Raw genomic sequence first — 16,459 nt, forward strand, 5'->3', positions numbered from 1 at the left:
TTTGAAGCATACTCAGTTTTAAGGAAGAGTCTTCCAGATCCACCTGAAAACTTTATCCTATTTCAGGTCCTGAGGGAGCATTTTTGCTTATAATTTCTCTGCTTAGTGCCCTAGGGTAGCTGTCAAAATCCTTTTGGATAGCACAGTATCAGAATAGAAATGAGAAGGGAGCAAGTCTGTTTTTAGTACAAAATTTATTTCTTTGTTTATAATCCTCTTTCATCGGAATCCTTCCATCACCTATAGTGAATCATTAGTTGCATTCATGCTCTCTCTTCCTCAATGACTCATGCATTATTTTCTGCAAAAATTGCATAGTGCCAGCAAAAGAAATGAGGAAAATCCCACACTAAAGAGTAATTGATCATTTTGCTCTTGTAAATAGATGACAGGGGTTAAAATCCAGTCACACAAGGGAAATGAAAATTGCATTTCTTACTACTAGATTAAGACTTTAAAATCTGTTTCCATCTATTCCATCCTCTCTTCTCTACCCTCCCACTCTCTGCTATCTGCCTACTGCTCTGAATGCTTTTCAACAGGAAAAGAGGATAATCTTTGAGTGGACCTGACCTGGTCAGTTTTTACTAGGAGAAAGTGTGCTCACAAGGAAATCCATTGGAGGAATGTTTTCTGGATCCCAGTTATTAAGAATGTCAGATGGGCCAAGTCACTCAAAGTGCTTTTGCGTATATATATATGTATGTGTGTTTGTGTATATATAAAAGTAAGGTTGCAACTTGCAGCTTTTGTTAAGTAAGGGCATCTCCACTAGCCACTAAACACAGGGATCTTCAGGATAGTAATGTTGAACCTTGTACTTGTGTTGTGTTCTAGGCATCTGTGCCACTAGCTCTTTCTTGTAGTCCGTTGGATAGAACTAGAGGAACTTTGAAGGACCCTTCTAAGATAAACTAGTAGTTTTGGGTTTCATCACTACCAGAAATCTTAATAAGATTTGGAGAAATTCAGGTATGTCTAGAAAATAAATAAAAATTAAAATTAAAAAAAAAAAAAAGAAGGAACATAAATTGTAGATTACACCATCAGTTGACTGGCATCTTATCCCTGCCTATAAAAGTTACACTGAGGCCATAATGCAATACTTTATATTCATATACTTTCTTGCGTCTTAGGAACTTAAGTTGAGAGTGTGTAAATAATTTTATTTCTTCAGAAATTCAGCATTAGGAATTCTCATCCTGGATATTAATTTTGTGTTCCCTAAAATTATTTTTCTTCCCAAACCTGTATGTTGATATGTATGATCAATATATTTTCTATCCTAATAGGTTATGATGCACAAAGTATGATCAGAATTGTAAAATTAAAAATAAATATTTTTTTTTGGTATTGAAATACCTCTTTTTTAAATGGTCAAATGTAGGAAAACATAGATTTTTTGTTGTTGCTGCAATGTCATAATTTATAAAATTTGCATTGGACTAGAAGCATGTTAATATGTAATCTTTATCAAATCATATATGATCTACAAATTCTTACCTTCAGACGTTTCTGGCACTTTGGCTAGTTGAAATTTACAGAAATCACGGCAGATAAAATGAAAGGCATATTGTCTAAATACGCGTACAATTCATAGGAGCTTTCAAGGTGGCTAGTAGCTACTTTGATACGCAGTCCAGGAAGAGGGCTTAAACAAATATAATCATTTTATTATTTGATTTGAAAAAGTCTTACATGATCTTCATATTATGTTCAAAATACATCAGTGTAATAGTGAGTTCTGCATTCAACAGGTTTTACTGATAATGAAATGATAAATAACTAATCAGTGGATAAATAAAATATATCTCTTAAAAGTACTGTAAATCTTGTTACAAATCAATCCTTCACTAGACATTGGGTTAAATATCAGTCCATATATTTCATTCATTTGCAGTGAGTTGTATTTAGAAATTGTATAAATAAATTATACAATACATTATTTAACACGTTCTCACCCTCTATTTGATTTGTGCAGTGGGTACAAAATGTGACTTTTTTTTAACAGGTGACTGTTTTCATTTTGTAAGTAATTAGTAAGTGGAACTGTAGGAGAAGGTGCATGTTTGTCATAGACAGGGGAACATACCCTTCTCTCTGAAGCTTTGTTGGAACAGTCAATGGGCATTGAACTGTAAGAGCAGAGGACCAAGAAGGAATGGAAAATACACAAATAGCATGATTAAGAAATGAAAGAGAGCACTGTTTAGTGATTGATATGAATGCTAGGAAGCTGGATAACAAGCAAAAAGAAAGCGGGAGAAATCCCATTTGTTTTAATAAATCTGGTTTATTTTTTACATTACCTAAATTTCTGGTTTTCATGACAGGACCTCCATACTCTAAGGTTATCACTTGTATGATCACTACTAGTCTGTGATAAGTTTACACACAATATATGCCAATAAAGACATATAATAGATAACTTTAGATTAATTCTTTCTAATGCTAGCGTAGTAAATGCCTATGGAAGTAAGCAGGGAGATTAAGAGGATAGAAATGAAGAAATTTCATAGGCTCATCCATATGCAAATGTTCATTAGCAGTGTCTGAATCACTTTTTCTTTAGGAGATGATAAGAAATATTGGAGAGCTTCTTGGTCACTGTAGGTTACCATGGAACAGAGGCAGAAAAGATCAGCAGGTAAGCAGGGTTTTAAGAATATCACCATCCATTTCTATGGAGAGAAAATTTCCATTCTTCACAAAAAAAAAATAGGAAGCCTCATGTGGCAAGAACACATTTTATCTGTGTTAAAAACAGTGTCCTGACAAAAGTACTTCAGTAAATACCAGTAGAAATAAAATGGCAAACCAGAACTCATTTTTATATGTTGGCATTTTACAGACAATAATTTTCCTAAGGAAACACATGTACTGTAGTCTGTGCTGTACACCGCCTATTGGTCCCCCAGGCCTTGGAGAAACTGAGACTCACTAGGAAGACACAAGATGCTGTTGGTTTAGGGACACTATATTCCCATCAGTCATCATGTGTGTAACCAAAAGTGGTGGGTATAGATGTGCACTAGGGTATGTTCTAAGAGAAAGGAGTTTTATCCTTTGGTGCTCTCAGAATGCTGGTTGAAAGGACTCGAGCTGTCACTGCCTCTGCCACAGGGTTACAGTTGGTTTGGTTTGGTGCTGGTGCAGATAGCCCGCTTATGGTGCAGACTATGCTCCCAGCCAAGTTGCAGGGCTTATATATATCTGCAGCTGAGCATCCACCTAGTGTGAGGCATAACCATTTGTACGATGGTGGAGTAAAGAAAATATACATGCAATGGCCTTTCACAAAGCTTCTGTGTTACAGTCTCTGTTGAAAGGTGCAACTGAACCTTAAGAAATACACCACATGGAGCAGAACTGAGTCAGCAGTAAGTGTGATTAAATTATGTGATCAATGTATTTTTTATTTCCATGGCCCCCATCACAACTGCTCAATTCAACACTAGTAAGGTGTCACAGTAGAAATGAAATGAAAAGTTTACTTTAAGAGTGTCAAATCAAGCAGCGACTATTTATATTGATTTTTGTTTGGAAGTAGATTTTGTAAGTTCCCAGGCATTTTTATAAGTACCCAAAGGCAGCCAGTGTTGGATACTAATGAATAAGCATAGCTTCTGAATATAAGGTCAATTTTAAATTTAATGAAACCTTGTAAAGTTAGGGGGCTTTTGAAAATAGGTTTCTGAATTGCTAAAAAATTAAATGAGAAATTAAAATATTTCTAATAGTGATTAGTGCATTGACTAATCCAGCATTAGGAATTCCATTTTATGTAATAGAGATAACATAAAAAACTTCATTGGATGTTCCTTATAATTCCTTCTCATTGACAGGCCATTATTTTAAAATACTGTTGAACAAAAAAGTATGTGGGTTTTTTGTTTGTTTGTTTTGTTTTTTAATCTATTTAGCCTTATATTTATAATACACATATAAGTTTGGGGTATTACCTTGAACAAGTTCAAGACTATGATCTTTCCCAATTTTTACATTACTCTTTTTTCTGACTGCCTACTTTTAAAGGAATAAATAAATAAATAAATAAATAAATAAACAGAAATCAAAGATACCATCACCCTACATATTTTTTGTATTATTATTTGACAGCTGCGATAAGATGAAACTTGCTAATTGCTTCTACACATAGATTTATTAGGGAATTCATATCTGAACAGCAGAAGACTTGTGTTTCAATTTAAACCTCTTAAACAGAAACCACATTTTGGATGCTATTGACGAATTCTTAGCAGTTAGTGGAGCTTTCAGCTAACTCTTAATCAGTTTGCCCTTTTTGAACTTTCCTATTTAGGGGAGCTTTTCATGGGATAAAGGAGGAAGGATTATACATGGAAAGAATTATGCACCTCTAATCTCTACTCTAGAAAATCCTTGCATACACGATAATTCCCTTTATTAAAAAGGGTATAGTTTGAGTTCAGCTGACAGGCAAGATAGAAGCTTCAATTTTTTTCATTGCTATCTGTAGCTCTATTGCTACATTTCAAATAAAATTAGAAACATGATAAATCTAGCTAACACAGCACAGTCTTAAGAGTCCAAGTCATTAAAAGGAAAAGGAAAGGTAGTAATTTTACTTTACCACTGTCCTCACCATCTGAGGTCATGATTAGGTAACATTATTCTAAGCAGTGGAAGCCAGCAGGGTCCAAAGCGTTCCATTTGTATCCATCTGTTTAATTGTAACTCTGGAAGGAAGACCAGTGTATTTTGACTCCCACTGAAAGTAAAATGTGATTGCTTATCTGTGTGGCTGAAATGAAAAACTGAAATCTGTCCTTCTGTTCAGCATTTAGTTATTCTAGCTGACACAAATCCAATTGTTTTATTTCATTCACTCATAAATGAAGCATGGGACAGATGTGCTAGATTTACAAATTGCTGGAGGAGATGGTGTCTGTAGACTGCCTTTCCTTTGCCCTCTGTTATGAAAGGTAAGAGAAATCCAAATTAAGTTGCTTCTTCTGCCTGAGGCATTTTGAACCCTCACCTTCCCTTGAGTCTGAAGCATACCCTGTTTCTGTACTGAGCAGTGTGGCTTCAGCTGCTCATGGCTGAGCCTCTAGTTTGTTCAAAATCTTGGTAGATGAAGGCACTGCAAGGGAGGAGTGAGTGCTGGGAAAATTGTTATTTATTATTATTAATAATAATAATTTCTGTTCTGGAAATGCAGTAGGTGCTGCACTGAGAAGACAGTATTCTTATTTCATCTGCTGCATCCTGGAGGATGGAGTGCGCTTCTCCTGTACAGCCTCCACAGAGTGCATATCCTCTTCAGTCTGACAGGTATGACTGCTCTGTCATGGGCACTCTGTTTTGGGGCATCACATCTAAAGCCTCTTGCTTGCCCAGACTTCCATGTTGGGGCTCCCCTAGGCACTGAGCTGCTGCTTCTGCAAGTGTGACCATAAGCCAGGTCATTCTTTGTGCTAGGTCTTGAACACTTCACTAGAACTTCATCAAGCAAAAACCTGACCAAATGCTGTCCTCACTGCCTGGATCCCTCACCAGAAGCTGTTTTTTCCCTACCTACAAAGGGGTGAAGTCTTCTGAATCTTTCCAACTTCCTCCCTCTTACCACCCCATCCATCAAGGGAAAGCTATACTCCTAAGTGTATGTGATGACTCGTTTACCTGCTGCTCATTACAGTAACTGAGTGTCTTTCCTCCTGCTCTCTGCTGGAATATATTTAGACATTCCCTAAAATAATCTTGGATCTGGTTCTCAGAGAAAAATAATATCTCATTTATAGTAAGACATTTAATAGAAGATTTCAGGAGGATGCAGCTAGCAATTTAGCATTCAGTGCACAGGCTGTGTTGGTGGGAGGAGTGGAAGACTTCACTCAAAATGGATTCTGGCATTGTAGAAAAAACCTTTTCTGAAGTGAGCTGTCAGCTTGTCATTTGTCCATTACATACCTTGCAGGTTTGACATGGCACATGAAGATTTTGTTACATCAGCAATGAACTTTCAGTCATACTAATTTTCATTTGTGATTACTTCTACAATTTATATACCCACACTACTAGGAGCTTTTTATATTTCTTCCAGTCTTTCTGTAGCCTTGTTTTCTAGTTGGAAAATAACTATGAGACAGGTAAAACAGTTTACAAAGGTGAATCTTTACTCTTAATGTTGTATCAATGCCTTGTTTCTGATCTAGAGAATGTACTTTCTAAGTTTAGTATTTCTTTGTAAGTGGTTAGTAAGTACATATAATTACTGATACAGATGATTCAGTTTATTATCCCAGTTTATTGTCCCAGGACACAGTTTTGGCTATGAAATACAAATACTAGAAATAAAAGCAAGCTCTTCTAGTTTTCTTCATTTGAAAGCTTTTGAATTGCTCTTGATTAGGGCTCTTTTAGGCATTAAGAGTTAAAATGCCTTTAAATAACTTTAAAAAATAAAAGTGATATTAAGGAAGAATACATTTTTCATCACTGATTTTAGAAGAAAATTTCATCTAGCAAAAGTTCCAGCATCTTCTGTTCGGTTTGCAAGTGACATAAAATACATTTTATTTTTCAGTATTATTTTAGTTAGTAAGAATTCCGAATGAAGTACTTCACCTCTCCATTAATCCACAGCAGAATTCTTTGCTCCAGTAAAGAAACAAAACAGGGTGCATTGTGACTGGAGCAGAGCTGATTTTCAACTATTTGAATTTGCAATTCAAATTATGGATTCAGGAGTTTTTACTTCCTCTTTTGCTCCTGTGTGCATTGTTTTGTCACACAGTGCTTAACAGAGGGTACATGTTGTCTTCACCAGGCTCTGCTCAATTATGTCTAAAATCATGTCATAGAATCATAGAATCATAGAATATCCCGAGTTGGAAGGGACCCATAAGGATCATCAAGTCCAACTCCTGGCACTGCACAGGTCTACCCAAAAGTTTAGACCATGTGACTGATTGCACAGTCCAATCGCTTCTTAATTTCAGACAGGCTTGGTGCAGTAAATAGTTCACTGGGGAGCCTCTTCCAGTGTGCAACCACCCTCTCGGTGAAGAAACTCTTCCTGATGTCCAGCCTAAACTTCCCCTGCCTCAGCTTAATATTGTTCCCGCGGGTCCTATCACTGGTGTTTATGGAGAATAGGTCCCCTGCCCCTCCACTCCCCCTCGCAAGGAAGTTGTAGAGTGCGATGAGGTCCCCCCTCAGCCTCCTCTTCTCCAGGCTGAACAGGCCCAGTGACCTCAGCCGCTCCTCATACGTCTTCTCCTCTAGGCCCTTCACCATCTTCGTCGCCCTCCTCTGGACACTCTCCAACAGTTTAGTGTTCTTTTTGTACTGTGGTGCCCAGAACTGCACACAGTACTTGAGGTGAGGCCGCACCAGCGCAGAGTAGAGCAGGACAATCACTTCCCTCGACCGACTAGCAATGCCGTGCTTGATGCATCCCAGGGTACGGTTGGCCCTCCTGGCTGCCAGGGCACACTGCTGGCTCATATTCAACTTGCTGTCAACCACAACCCCCAGATCCCTTTCTGCGGGGCTGCTCTCCAGCATCTTGTTGCCCAGTCTGTACGTATAGCCAGGGTTGCCCCATCGCAGGTGCAGGACCCGGCACTTGCTTTTGTTAAACTTCATGTGGTTGGTGATAGCCCAGCTCTCCAATCTGTCCAGATCTCTCTGCAAGGCCTTTCCACCCTCATTCGAGTCCACAACTCCTCCAAGTTTGGTGTTGTTGGCAAATTTGCTCAAAACACCTTCTAGTCCTACATCCAAATCATTTATAAAAACATTGAAGAGGACTGACCCTAAAATGGAGCCTTGAGGGACCCCACTAGTGACCATCCGCCAGCCAGATGTGGCCCCATTTACCATAACCCTTTGAGCCCTGCCCGTCAGCCAATTGCTCACCCATCGTATGATGTTTTTGTTAAGTTGTATGCTGGACATTTTGTCCAGTAGGATCCTATGGGAAACCGTGTCAAAAGCTTTGCTGAAGTCCAGAAAGATCACATCAGCTGTTTTCCCTTGATCGACTAGATGGGTGATCTTATCATAAAAGGAAATCAAATTTGTTAGGCAGGACCTACCCCTCATGAACCCATGTTGGCTGGGACCAATGACTGCATTGTCCCCCAGGAGCACTTCAATAACTTCAGGGATCATCTTCTCCATAATTTCACCAGGCACTGACGTGAGACTGACAGGCCTGTAATTGCTAGGGTCTTCTTTCTTACCCTTCTTGAAAATTGGCACGTTTGCCAGCTTCCAGTCCACTGGGACCTCTCCAGATTCCCAAGATCGTTGAAAAATAATTGAGAGAGGTCCCACGATGACATCAGCCAGCTCTTTAAGCACTCTGGGATGAATCCCATCTGGACCCATGGACTTGTATGGATCTAAGTGGAGCAACAAATCCCACACACGTTCAGGGTTGGTTGGGAGTTTGTTATTCCCGCTATCATGGTCCTCCAGCTCAGGGCACCCTGGGTCCCGAAGCCCATCATCAGTGTTGAAGACAGAGGCAAAGAAGGCATTAAACGTCTCTGCTTTGCCTATGTCATTGTCTGTGAGGAGACCCTCCCCATCTAGTAGCAGACCTATGTTTCCTTTGGTTCTTTTTCTGTTCACATATCTAAAAAAAACTTTTTTATTGTCTCCCACAGACATGGCCAGCTTCAACTCTAGTTGGGCTTTGGCCACACAAATTTCCTCTCTACAAACACAAACAGCATCCCTATATTCCTTCCTCATCGCCTGACCCTCCTTCCAGCAGCCGTACACTTTCTTTTTTCACCTAAGCTGAGGTAGAAGATCCCTGGTCAGCCAGGCCGGCCTTCTGCCCCACCTGCCTGACTTCCAATATTTTGGAATTTTCTGATCTTGTGCTTTTAGGAGGCAGTGCTTAAAGACTGACCAGCACTGATGGACGCCAATGCCTTCAAAAGCAGTTTCCCAGGGGACCTTGCTGACTAGTTCCCTGAGCAGCCTGAAGTCTGCTTTCCCCATATCCAGGGCTGAAGTTTTGGTGGCTGTTTTCCTTCTGTCACCATAAATTCTAAACTCAACCACTTCATGGTCACTATGACTGAGACGGCCGCCAATTGCCACGTCTCCCACAAGACCCTCTCTGTTCTCCAGAAACAGATCTAGGAGGACACCTTTCCTAGTTGGCTCCCTTAGCACCTGCACCAAGAAGTTATCATCTACGTGGTTTATGAACCTCCTGGACTTGCTCATGTCAGCCGTGTGGTGATCCCAGTTGACGTCTGGCAAGTTGAAATCCCCCATAAGGACAAGGGGAGTCGATCTCGAGGCATCTCTTAGTTCTGCAAAGAATAATTCATTGGCGTTGTCGTCCTGGCCAGGTGGTCTGTGGTAGACTCCTACAACAACATCCCCTTTATTTGTTCATCCCTTAATCCTTACCCAGAGGTTCTCAACTTTGCCATCGCCAACTTGAAATTCCACACAGTCCAGCCCATGCTTCACATACATCGCCACCCCACCACCTCGCCTACCCTGCCTGTCCCTCCTGAAGAGCCTGTAACCATCTATTGCAACACACCAGCCACAGGACTCATCCCACCAGGTTTCGTTTATGCCTATGATGTAGCTGTGGGACTGGGCCAAGACTTCTAGCTCATCCATTTTATTCCTCATACTGCGTGCGTTTGTGTAGAAGCGCTTCAAATGTGCCTCCCTACACGCAGCACCTTGTGGAGCTAACCGAAGGGCCTCACTAGCACACAGTCCCTCTGATTCTAGCGCACCATGCCTTAGCTCATCACCAGTATGCCTGGTTTTATCCCCTTCCCCCTTCGACTCTAGTTTAAAGCCTTATCTATCAGCCCTGCCAACTCCTGAGCAAATGTCCGTTCTCTACAAAAGACTTCCCGAGGGTTAATTAAAATAAATAATAATCTGATGACTGAATTTACTTTTTGTTTGTTTGTTTGTTACTGCATATCATTTTATTATTATTATTATTTTTTTTTCCTTCTGTATGGCTTACTGCACTGTCAGGGCAGCTGAAAACCCGCTATGTAAATTCCTTTATCTAGTTTTGGTGTACTGACCAAATTGCTGTTTTTCACCAAAGACATTTAATTTGTCCCATTGTCATATTTCATACAAAAATGTCATATATGTTGGGTAATTCTGTTGCTTGTGAAAGCTAACACACTGTAACTAAGATTGTCTTTTGAACTGCTGATAACATGGTCGTTGCCTTAGATGGACACTGTTGTACGGTCTAAACTAATACTCATGCTTATTTTTCTGAAATTTTAGTATTAAAATGAAGGAATGAATACAGGAAAAGAGTATAAATCTGAGAAGTCAAAAAGCATCAATTTTTCAGTGATTTTTCTTTTCCTTTCTGGTAGGTAAGATAGACAATGCCCTCCAGGCTCTTCTGGGCTCTGACACAGGTGACCAACAAAGCTTCTGGGTGTCTCACATCTTTTTCAGTTTTATTTCTTGTATTGCTGCTGATTCTTACCATTCTTACCTCTTCATTATATTCAAAGAGGAACACTGGAAGTAACCAGGGACATACAGAAACCTCTCAGAGCATTTGCAGAAGTGTCAAAACAATGATTTCCAGTTACTCTTAAAAGATCACCTTCCCTTGCAAGGTCATGGCAGCAAACAGGTTTGTGTTAAGCCATTTGTGTGTGGGATTATACAGGTGAGAATTTACTTAGTTTCAAATATAGAAAGTGAAAGTTAAGAGACCATAAGATATGATTTTAAAAAAAAAAAGTGGTACAAAATACAGTAAATTAAATCTGAAGTTTATTCATATAACTTGTTTTTGTAAGCATAGACTTAACAAGATTTGGGAATCCTTATTCATCATTAATTACTTCTAATAATTTTGACTGCCTTAGGAAGAGCAAGCCATTTCTGGCTGTATCAATTCCAGAAAGCAAAGCCAAGTGTCTTTGCTGTGTACCAAGACAGATGGAAAGCACATCCTACTTGAAAAAAAACAATTAACAGTGATTTTGGCCTTCTGTTATGTGTAGAGGAGGAAATGCTTGAAGAGATGTTTCAAATGTACAGAGGACCATCTGTGACTTATTTTGCTACAAACTCTTTTAGTTTGAACTGTGACTTGGAAAAAAAAAAAAAAAAAAGCATTGGAGAGGACCTTAGCCAACTCAGTGGGAACAAAATAGGTTTAACATTTGAAACATAATTCCAATCCACATAGCCCAGAGCACGTACCACCACTCTGTTTGGAATCAAAGTTTTGCAGCAGACTTTCTTATATATCTTACTAACTGAGTTAAATAAATAGATCCAGAGCTTTTATTCTTGTTTCAACTTCAAGGAAGTCCTTCAAAATGACTTAATGCCTTTTGTGAACTGCCCAAATAATTGCTTGCACAATAATTTGTGGTGTTTTACTGGCCAGACAAACACTGCATATGAGGCCTCTGCTTAGTATGCAAAGCACCGCCTTGCATATTTTGCACCCTTTTCTCAAAAGAATTAGCATTAGAGCTTAATGGTATGCATTTGAATTTTGAGCTTCTTTTATTGGCCAGAGTACCTATTTTGTTAAGCAAATCACTCCAAAGCCAGATGAGCATGGATATTTATGTTGAAGCAGGGGTGGCCAGCCAGGTTCACTCAGCAAGCCAATCTGTGCTGGCGAAACTATTGAGATTTGCAAATGATGCTGTTGAATTTTAAAAAACAAAAAATGGGAAAAAAAATCACATGATCTGATGTTCATTGTGATCCATTTCTTTGAGTATATTTGATGGACATTATGAAGGGTCTAATGCTGAGATGCATTTTGAATTTTTCCTGTTATAAGAAAAGAGATCTGAAACTGGGATAGTCTATTGCCTGTGAAATCATCCAGTTTTCCTGTTGGAACTCATTGTATTCTGCTACCTATGTACCTGAAGTAATTCTTTACTATATTTTTTTAAATGTATTGATATCTGTGTTAATGATTGAGAGAAATAAAATTTCTTAAAGGCTAAGTGAAGATAGGCCTTGCTGCTGAGCTTATGTTTGACTGTCCTATCCAGTTGTATATAAAATGGTAAATCATTAGAGGTGGATGAGGAAAAATACATTATCGCTAAATTTATCAAAAATTATTGTTTCATTCAAGTCTAGACTTCTGGGCATTCAGCTCAAAATGGTTAAACAGACTGTGGAATTAAGGTGATCCATGGCAGACCTGCAAAACAAGAAGCTGAACTGTTGATCTTCATTTTCTTCCAAGAAATGTCCCAAAATTTTATGTTTTCCTTCAGATGTGATGCTTTGTCACACCAACATAACACAATTCTGAAAGCTCGTTTTTAGGATTACTCAAAATAAATTCGAAGACATCCTTTTGAACACCTAAGGAAAACATTAATTGTGCTTGTCTCTGATATTTCTGCCTTTTAAACATCAGTCATACATGGTTTGTTACAGCCGGAGTGGTAGGTAAGTGGGAGTAAGACAGCCCATACGTAGGTTCTGACAGAGGATGTACAAGAGCATCATCTTTATATAGAGTTATTTGAAGAAACTGTTGAAAAAATTGGTTGCTTAAATTCAAGCTTGTAAACTTTGTATATATTTGCAAAAATTTTAGCTTCTCGTATTCTGTATGTTTTTTTATAAACTATAAGCAAGTGTGTTCTAATAGTGTACGTAACTTTTCACAAATCAGAGCTGTATCAAGGGTTACATTTGTACAATGTATTTTGTTGTATCCCCTCCAATCTTCTTGTGTACCCCCAGCCTCCTCGCTGGGTGTTATGAGAAGCTGAAAAGCCTCTAACTCTGTTTAAGCACTGCTCAGTAATAACTAAAACATTGGTACGTTACCAACATTATTTTCCTCCTAAATCCAGAACACAGCATGATACCAGCTACTATGAAGAAAATTAACTCTATCCCAGTTGAAACAAGGACATATTTGTAATAGAATTTGTACTTCTTCAGAAAATAAGTAGCACTTTCCATAAGGAGGTTCTTCCATCTTTCTTCAATGTAAATGTCATGTCAGGCTGATCTCTTTCACATATACTGTTGCTGAAAGTTAAAATAATGTGAAGGTGCTAGGTAATTTACTGATGTTTAGCCATGTTTAATTTTTGTTTTGTTTTCACCTTCCTATCTAAGAATATATTCAGTTATATTTTCTAAATATCTTATTCTGTGTCCACTTAATTTCCTCCTGGTAAAGAGGATTTTTTTTATTATTATTATTTTTATTTTTTCCCTTTGGGAACTCTAGAAAGGAGCTGGGTGAATCTTGGTAAATGAGTGTGTGGTACTTTCAATTTTTTTTATTTTTTATTTTTTTCCAACGTATGAAGTCTCAAGTGGTAGATGCTACCGTTTCTGTTGTGATGGAAAAGGTCCGGAGCCGGTGATGCAGAAGTCTTCTGAGAGGCTTCTGGAGTGCAGAGTGACTTGCACTACACACCTTCCTATTGCTGTGTGGCCTCTGGGCCTGTCTTTCACTGGTTGATTTCTGACCAAGATTCAGCTGTGAGCTACTCAATACTTTTTAGCAGCTAAGCATTCCTAGCTACAAGAACAGTATTTCCCACTCTCCAGAACCATAACACAAAACCTTCTAATTTTGTAATGAAAATGTGAGTATAAGTATATTAGACAACTAGTATACCACAGAATTGCTGTGACCTTTTAGTCATATTAGGATGTTTCAGGAGAAAAGGACAGTTTTGGTAATCTCCACATCTCTACTGGCAGTGAAAATCATTTTCAGTCTTCTGTGGCAAAATATTTGTGCAAAATGACAAAGGAAAAAGTAAATCCCATCAAACATTTGTTAGAAAACAGCATGTTGTCAGTTAGAATCATTAATTATTTCATCCCTCAATAGGCAAACCTGCAGAAAGGCTGTGCCAAAATATTTACAGATATTTTCTGGTGTCTTTTAGGTCTTCTTGGCTTGCAAAGTAGGCCTAATCCTACAAGACTAGTGGATTGCTTGAGTAATTTGAAATAGAAGGATCAATAAATGTCAAAAAAGCAGAAGTATTGATAGTTACATTATGTGCTACATGACTTCTTTCACCTTTTTTCTTTTTTTCTTTTTCTTTTTCTTTTTCTTTTTTTTTCTTTTTTTTCTTTTTCTTTTTCTTTTTCTTTTTCTTTTTCTTTTTTTTTTCTTTTTTTTCTTTTTCTTTTTCTTTTTCTTTTTCTTTTTCTTTTTCTTTTTCTTTTTCTTTTTCTTTTTCTTTTTCTTTTTCTTTTTCTTTTTCTTTTTCTTTTTCTTTTTCTTTTTCTTTTTCTTTTTCTTTTTCTTTTTCTTTTTCTTTTTCTTTTTCTTTTTCTTTTTCTTTTTCTTTTTCTTTTTCTTTTTCTTTTTCTTTTTCTTTTTCTTTTTCTTTTTCTTTTTCTTTTTCTTTTTCTTTTTCTTTTTCTTTTTCTTTTTCTTTTTCTTTTTCTTTTTCTTTTTCTTTTTCTTTTTCTTTTTCTTTTTCTTTTTCTTTTTCTTTTTCTTTTTCTTTTTCTTTTTCTTTTTCTTTTTCTTTTTCTTTTTCTTTTTCTTTTTCTTTTTCTTTTTCTTTTTCTTTTCTTTTTCTCTTTCTCTCTCTCTTTCTCTTTCTCTTTCTCTTTCTTTCTCTTTCTCTTTCTCTTTCTCTTTCTCTTTCTCTTTCTCTTTCTCTTTCTCTTTCTCTTTCTCTTTCTCTTTCTCTTTCTCTTTCTCTTTCTCTTTCTCTTTCTCTTTCTCTTTCTCTTTCTCTTTCTCTTTCTCTTTCTCTTTCTTTCTCTTCCTCTTCCTCTTCCTCTTCCTCTTCCTCTTCCTCTTTCTCTTTCTCTTTCTTTTCTCTCCTTTTCCTTTCCCTTTTCCTTTCCCTTTCCCTTTCCTTTTCCTTTTCCTTTTCCTTTTCCTTTTCCTTTTCCTTTTCCTTTTCCTTTTCCTTTTCCTTTTCCTTTTCCTTTTCCTTTTCCTTTTCCTTTTCCTTTTCCTTTTCCTTTTCCTTTTCCTTTTCCTTTTCCTTTTCCTTTTCCTTTTCCTTTTCCTTTTCCTTTTTTTTTTTTTTTTCATAAATAAACAAGTGGAAATCTGCCAGTTCACTTATCATCCTTCCTTCCTAGCTCCACGCTGAATGAGAAAAGGTTATACCTATCCACTGGAAGATATATTCTGGGCAGAATGGTTTTCAGATTATTCATGTGTCACTTTAACACATATAATTATACAAAATAAAACAAAACAAACAAACAAAACCAACCAAACAAACAAAAAACACATATCTAAGCTCTGAAAATTAAACACAAAACCCTGAAGTTATTAAATAATACCAGGTACAAATCATTTAAAGCATTTAACTATTCTATGTGAACTTGCACTTGTTCTGTGAAGAATGTCCTTTTCACTGAGGGAAAAAAAGGCTTCTTCCACTGGTGTGTAGATTATGCCATATACTCAAAGAAGTTTTTTGGTTTGTTGGTTTTGTTTTTTTTTTTGCTTTGTTTGTTTGTTTTTATTCAGTAAGTGTACGTTCACATGAATTTGTGATAAATGTGTCCTGTTTTCTGTTATAGATTCAGCTTCAGGAATTGACTGAGTAAACCACATGAAATATTATTTTTTACAGAATAAAAAAAAAAAAAACTGACACATGTTGGAGTGTTGAGGGGTGCAGGCACTTTCTAACCTATCAGATCTTTCAACTCTTTGAGTGTCTGCCAACAAACATGAAGTATGAAGGCACCTTCAGTAAATGCAGGGCGGTGGTGGAAAAGTACTTATATTACCCACAAATTAATAGGTCCAGCATTGACAGAAACTTTCCAACAACAGACATTAGATCTGAAATTCTTTTGCAAATCATTGCAAATACAAAGCTACTACATGCTTAATATTTTTATTTCATTACTTGCTTAATATGGTATCAAGATCCATGCCTTGTCCTTTGCAAAGAAAGATAGCTCAGATTTTGTATTGTGTGCTAGCACAGAGAAGCTGATTGCCTCTCTGTGGATAATTTCTTGCTTTTTCTGAGCATGATAGTCAAATACAAGATAAAATATAGTCCAAAGCTAATGGTTTGAGAAGATAGCTGTTCTGGGTACTAGTAAATATGTATCCCAGGGGCAAAATGAAGAAGAAACACTCTTCCAGCAGTCTTTAGTGAGTACTTGCCTCATGAAAGAAGTGTCATAACATATCCAAAAACAAATGAAAAGAGAAATAGGCTTCCTAGCCATATGTTCTCCCTTGGCATGACCAATTCTATCATAAGACATGTTTTAAAATATTGTCGCAATTTTCCAACACATAACAGGATGAGTGACCAAAAAAGTTTAATGAAAATAAAAAAAGTCACGTCAAGAAAAATGATGTGATAAAAATTTTTCAAATGGTCAAAGATGCAGAACAGAGATGTCTCAGCCAAAAAAAAAAAGTCAGAGGAAATTTAAAACTTATTCCAGAGTTTCCCAGAATACATCATCAGGA

The 16,459-nt window shown here is 37.3% G+C and overlaps 1 protein-coding gene across 9 annotated transcripts in view; it reads left to right on the forward strand.

Annotated features, from left to right (window-relative positions):
- PRR16 (proline rich 16) overlaps window positions 1-16,459 on the forward strand; it is a 179,624-nt gene that overhangs the window by 148,221 nt on the left and 14,944 nt on the right. For 2 of the 9 annotated variants that reach the window (XR_014576814.1, XR_014576815.1), the window contains exon 3: window positions 5,204-5,316. The exons of 5 other annotated variants lie outside the window; for them this stretch is intronic. The gene's annotated coding sequence lies outside the window, so the exon portion shown is untranslated. Of the gene's footprint in view, window positions 1-5,203; window positions 5,317-8,889; window positions 10,995-16,459 lie in introns of those variants that run through there. 2 more of the 9 variants (XR_014576818.1, XR_014576819.1) reach the window with 2 other exon arrangements.

This window comes from Anser anser (assembly GCF_964211835.1).
Source record: "Anser anser genome assembly, chromosome: Z".
Taxonomy (NCBI): Eukaryota; Metazoa; Chordata; class Aves; order Anseriformes; family Anatidae; genus Anser; species Anser anser.